Source organism: Orycteropus afer, unplaced genomic scaffold (assembly GCF_000298275.1).
Source record: "Orycteropus afer afer isolate SDZICR_OR568_19922 unplaced genomic scaffold, OryAfe1.0 scaffold00110, whole genome shotgun sequence".
In the NCBI taxonomy this organism is placed as follows: Eukaryota; Metazoa; Chordata; class Mammalia; order Tubulidentata; family Orycteropodidae; genus Orycteropus; species Orycteropus afer.
In genome coordinates, this window is record NW_006921697.1 from 8,611,112 (window position 1) to 8,617,505 (window position 6,394).

Here is a 6,394-nt window from a genome sequence, read left to right on the forward strand (position 1 = left end):
AATTAAAATGTAGTAAGGTTGTTGTTGTTGTTGTTGTTGTTTGCCGTCGAGTCGGCCCCGACTCATAGCGACCCCTCCTTGGGTTTCCGAGGCAGTATCACTACGGAAGTAGGATTGCCCAACCTTCCTTCCAAGGAGTGGCTGGTGGGTTTGAACCGCCAGCCTTCTGGTTAGCAGTCAAGTGCCTTAGGCACTATGCTACCAGAGCTCCTATAGTAAGGTTAGCACAGTGAAAAAATATGCCAAGGAACTGAAGGAAAGGGAAAGATGTACACACAGTTTAGCCTTAGAGGAAATAGTAATCCCAGAAGGCTTTTTGCCTGCATTTTGAAGATTTAAGAGGAGTAACCCAGGTGAAGAGGTTGGAGAAATAGATAGCATAAGCAAATGCATAGCTGGAGAAATGGCTGAAGAATAAAAACAGATAGAAAGAAAAAAAACAAAAACATGTGAGACATGTTGCCTGTGTTATTTGGAAAGAATGTGAGTTGTTTACATCAGTTCTAACAATTGCTAACCATATGTCCTTAGGTAACGTCTCTAAGCTTCATTTCCTTATCTGTAAATTGAAGATAATATTAATGCCTACTTTACAGGATTCCTGTGCTGTTTAATGAGATAGTACATATAAAGTACTTAACATAGTAAACACTCAATACATCATTTTTCCCCTCCATTATTATTATAATAATTGTATAGGGCATGTGCTGCACATCGTGGGGAAAATAGAGTAACATAATCAGATTCTCCCTTTGCAGAAAGCATAAACACCCACCATTTAATTCATTGAAAGGGGCTTTTAGGAAGGTGAAAGGGAAGGTGGAAAGCTTCAGTGACAGAACATGGAAATCAGTGGTTAGAAGACCTGTGTTCTAGTCCACCTTGGTCACGGACTTCTTTGTAACCTGGGGTAAACAGCACTTTTTTCTCCTGTCTTTATTTCTTTTACCTGTAACTGAAGGGATAACACTGGCTGAGCACTCTTGGCTCTTGCAGTCCATGATTTCACCACCGCAGTCTTGACTGAGTCCATTCTTCAGCTTCTGGAAAACCTGGAGACATCCAGAGTAGCAATGTCTAACTGGGCCTGAAATCTGTGCTGAACGCTGGACTGGGAACTGCTTTGTCCACCTGCCACTGCCTGAGAAAAGAGCTGATGGTTCTATTGTCCATCACAGAGAGGGCAGCCCCCTACACCCAAGCTGGCAACTCTGCTGCTGAAACTGGAGGCTGATGTTAGGAGTATAGCTCTGTAGTCTATTGTGCAGCTCCAGATACTCTCGTGAGCTTCAGCTCAATCTGGGATCTTTGCCATCAGTTTTGCTGAACTCAGCACTCTTGTTCTTTGCTTCAGCTCCTCTGAGAGATTTTGTGCCTCTAGGCAGCAATTGGCAGAGGCAGAAGACAGGCCAGGGTGGAGACCAGAAAGAGAGATGGAAAAGAAGGAACCAGATGCCAAGAAGGGATTCTGACTGAATAAGTGGTGGGATGGACTGCATTTGATGAGATAGATGGATACATCAGAGGCTGAGGTGAGGATAAAGAATAAGGAAAAAAAGGGAGTGAGGAAGACCAGCACAATGCCAGTCACAGAGGAGACACTGAATAAGGATTTGATAAGTAGGTGTTGAATAAAGTTGGCAAAGCAAAAATTAAATAGAAGAATAAATGGAAAAAAAAAAAGATTCAGGGAAGATAGAAAGATTGGAGAAAAAGAGGAGAGGACTAGAAAGAGCAATGACAGAAATTATAAGGAAGAAAGGAAGAAATGAAGGAGAGAATAATAAAAGGGCAATGGAGTTTGCCATCAGCTACTAAAGTAAACGCTGGCAGTTTGAACTCATCCATCAATGCTTCAGGAGAAAGGCTTGATGATCTGGTTCAGTAAAGATTACAGTCAAGAACAATTTAGGGAGCAGTTCTACCTCATAACACACAGGGTTGCCAGGAGTCAAAATCAAAAGTAGCAGGTTTGTTTTTGGTTTTGATAGACAATAGAATGAAAGACATAGATGAAATTTGAGAAGTTCCATACCAACTGATACAGCTGTCTGAAGTCCAACATTGGAATTAGAAACTGTGTGCATGGGCATGTGGCCACGTGAACATGTGTGTGTTAAGGTACTGTCTCCTATTAAACTCCAGAATTTCCTGGGCTGGAACAAAATAGGAAGCCCAGTCCATCTCATAGTTGCCCTGACAGCAGGGATTGGACTGTGGTGCCATGAAAAGACAAGTGATTCTGGCTGTAGTACAAGGATAATGGTAGGATAAGTGAGCACAGCAGTGAACTAGGCCCAGTGATGGAGCTGAGGGCTTCAGAAGATTTTCTTCAATATGAGGTCACTTGACCTCTGTCTATTCCTAAGAGCCATGCTTAGTTGGAACTGGAAGCCCCTAGACATCATCTAGCCTAGGGGTTCCCAATGTGGGATAAACATACCACTGGTAGTAGCAAGATAATTTTTTTGTGTGAAATCCTTGTGAACATACTTTAATTTTATCAATTACATAGGTCTTTAAATAATTTTAAGGAGCTCTGGTGGTACAGTGGTTAAAGTGCTCTGTTGCTAACTGAAAGGTTGACAGCTCGAACTCACCAGTCTCTTAGCTGGAGAAAGATGTGGCAGTCTGCTTCTTTAAAGATGTATTGCTTTGGAAACTCTGTTGGGAAGTTCTACTCTGTCTTACGGGGTCACTATGAGTCAGAATCAATTTGACATCAGTGGTTTTGGTTTTAGTTATAGAGTTTTATCTTCAGTTGATGTAAATGTTCCTGATTTTCTATTATAAAAGGAGTTTAAATATTTCTGGTTAAATAGAACTTCAATTTTAAAAAGTAAGTTGATAAGGAATAAGTATCCAAAGAAATGATAGCACAGCTGGCATGCAGTTATTGAGGAAGCTATGTAGTTACATAGCTAAAGTTGAGGAAATGGATTTCTATTTTAAACTTCTCATCTTACAGATAAGATGACTGGGGTTGAGAGAGGGGAAGTGACTTGCACAGTGAGTCACAGTAAAGTGGTAGATTTGGGCTAGAACCTACCTCTTCCACCTCCTAGCCAATGAGCTTTCTACTTGGCTGTGCTCAATCCATAATCCTCCTCTGATAATCCTTCTTAAAGCCCCAAGCAATTGATCCATTAATTAGAGGTCTGCTTGACAAATTCTAAACCTCCTATTGCTTGCATTCAAGGTTGAAAATAATATATTTGCCTCATGATTACTTGTCATGGTAGCTACCTTTGAATTTTATGAGTATTAGACATGGTATGATTGTTGTGAGTTGCCTTTGATTTATGGAATAAGTGCATGTTGAGAAAAATGGCATATAAATCAAATTTGTACAAATCAAATTCCATCTTTCCATTGATTTACTCCATCTCAGAGGTCTTTTATCTTCATTTTTGAACTCTTTTTAATCGGTAATTGCTCCAAGCTTGGATCCAACTCACAGTGACCCCTCCTTGGGTTTCTGAGGCAATATTTCTATGAAGGTAGATTGCCCAGTCTTCCTTCCAAGGAGTGGCTGGTGGGTTTGAACCACCAGCCTTCTGGTTAGCAGTCAAATGCCTTAAGCACTATGCCACCAGAGCTCACACACACACACACACACACACATAAAGAAAAGAATACTTGGCTGAGAGCCTGGATCTCTATGAGTACCAGATTCAATGCAGCCACAAACTCACTACATGATCTGGAAAAATCTTGAATCTCTTTGCTCCTTATCTTACCCAAATCAAAGATGGGAGAGTTTGGGCTAAAGGATTTCTGTGAACCTTTTTCTCTATCTCTAATATCATAAGCATCATTGCATCATTGATTTATGTTCTTGATTCCAATTGGCTTCCTTTCCTCTTTAACCTCTTCAGGGTCAAAAATGCCTAAAAGTTAAACCACCGATAGAAATAATCTCAAATAAAGTCCACATCAGGATTAGAAACATAGGTATAATGAGAGATGGGAAGGCCGAGACATGGGGCAAGGTAGATGCTTTTGAAATTGTCTGCCCAGCATGTTTTCAGTGAATTGCGTCTTGTCCTGGTCGGTATTGCTGCAGAAGGATTCATTAATTATTACACCAAGACCTCACCCCTAGGACAGAGGTAATTGATTTAGAGCAGGCACCTGACCAAAGTTGGGCTACTTAGAGTGTTTCATGGGAAGTTTGGTTATAATATTGAGAAAGAGAAGTAGAACTTCTTAAGTGCCTACACAGGAGCATTAAGGAAAAAAAAAAAAAAAATCCCCACCCTGAATACTGCAGTGGTTTGAGGAAGGAGGAGGAGGAGAGAGAACTAAAGCAGGCACACAAGGAGAAAAAGAGAGAAAAAAATGAGTATGACTTCTGGAATCCCTGGATGGCAGTGAGCTGGCTCTGAAACATCACAGCATGAAAACCTTATGGAGCATGGTTCTACTCTGACGCACATGGCGTCACCATGAGTCATGAGTTGACTTGAAGACAACTTTTTCTTCCCCCCTGATGGCACTTGAGTTTTTAGTTACATTATTTCTGAGACTCAAGTACATTTTATCCTTAACATTAGTGAGACACACAGTGCCCTTAAAAATTATTCCCCTACACACTTTTTTTTGGTTGGTAAAGCCTATTTGAATTGGAATGCTGTCACTTGCAGCCAAGAGAATCCTAATAACTACACGGGCTTCATCCAGATTCCACTGAATCAGAATCTCTGGTATTGGGTCCCAGACATTGATGAGCTCTGGTGGTGTAGCACCTAAGACATTTGACTGCTGACCAGAAGGTTGGTGGTTTAAACTCATGAGCCACTCTGTGGAAGTAAGATGGGGCAATCAACTACTTCCATAAAGGTTTACTGGTTTGGAAACCCAATGAGGGTGGCTATGAGTCAGATCCGACTTGGTGGTGGTGAGGTTTTTTTTTTTTCTTTTCTTTTCAGATGCAGCCAGGCTTGAGAACCCTGCTTGTAGTATGAAGAGGAGAAAGCAGGCAGAGAAATAAAGTAAAAAATACCAGGATTCTCCTTCTGATTCATCATTAACTTCCTAAGTGCCTTTAAACACAATTTTGCTCCTGGTCCTCACTCTGCTCCTCTGTTAAATGGAGATAATTATCTATTGAAGAAACATGCTTATGTTGCAGGTTGTATTCCCCAGGAAGCAGATTCTGAGAAGAGATTAGCAGGCAGGAAGTTCATTAGGGAGTGCCCTTGGGATCCACTCTTGTGGAAGGGAAGGAAGGAAGCAGTACTTGGCCAAGGGGGAAGTTGAGCTGAGATGAAGGCACAACAGGAAGCTAGGAGGGCCCTTCAGAGCTGTTCTGTGTTGTTGTGAGTGAGGCATCTTTATTCCCACCATCATTGGATAAACGTGAGACACTGTCTTCAGCTTAGGCAATCTTCTGCAAGGACTGATAGTCAGGAGAGTGATATGAGTGGCACATCCCCCAAAATGTAATGCCCTTCATTGAAAAATAAAGCAAGCTCATCATCCTCCCTTACAAACTTTCTCCTTTTTTTTTTTTTTTTACCAGCTACCATGGAGGAAATCCAAACTCATGGAGCCCCCATATATGTCAGAGTAGTAATGCTCCTTGGGGTTTTTCATGGCTATTGTTTTAGAAGCAGATTGCCAGGTCTTTTTTCCAAAGCATCTCTGGGGGAACTTGAGCCTCCAGTCTTTCAGTTAGCAGTTGAGCATGTTAACTGTTTGCACCACCCAGGGACTTCTCTAATGAATCATATTAAAGGAAAGCGCTCCTCCATCCACTTAGTAACAACGCCTGAAACCTACAGGTCAACCTCTTTCTCAACCCCTAATCCAAGCAAGCTCAACGACTTTTGGATTCTGCCTTTAAAGTTTTAAATTATGCCTCCCCTCTCCAGATGTGTCTGCTACCATTGCCTTAGTTCAGTTTGCTATCATCTCTCATTGGGAGTATTTCAACAGCTTCCGAATTGGTCTCCCAGCTTCCTGAATTCTCTTTCTTAAATCCATCCTGCATTCACTGCCAGAGGGATCTTTCTAAAAACCCAGAGCTGAGCATGCCACTACCTGGCTTAAAACCCTTCAATGGACCCTCAGAGCCCTCAGGATATAGGTCAAATTTTAGTTTGGCCCACAGAGAACTTCTTAAAGTGGTACTGTTTCTCATCCCTCTCACTCCTTCACAGTAAGCTGTTTAGAGCTTGTGCCACACCACACACTGATGGATCCATGTCTTCCCTCATTTGTTTATGCAGTTCACTACTCTTTTATTTATTTATTTATTTATTTTTAAAATTTTATTTTGATTTGGGTGAAGATTTACAGCGTAAATTCACTTTTCATACAGGAGTTCACATATACTTTGTTTCATGTCATTGACCAAAATTTACAATGCAACAGCTCCCCTCCCACTTCC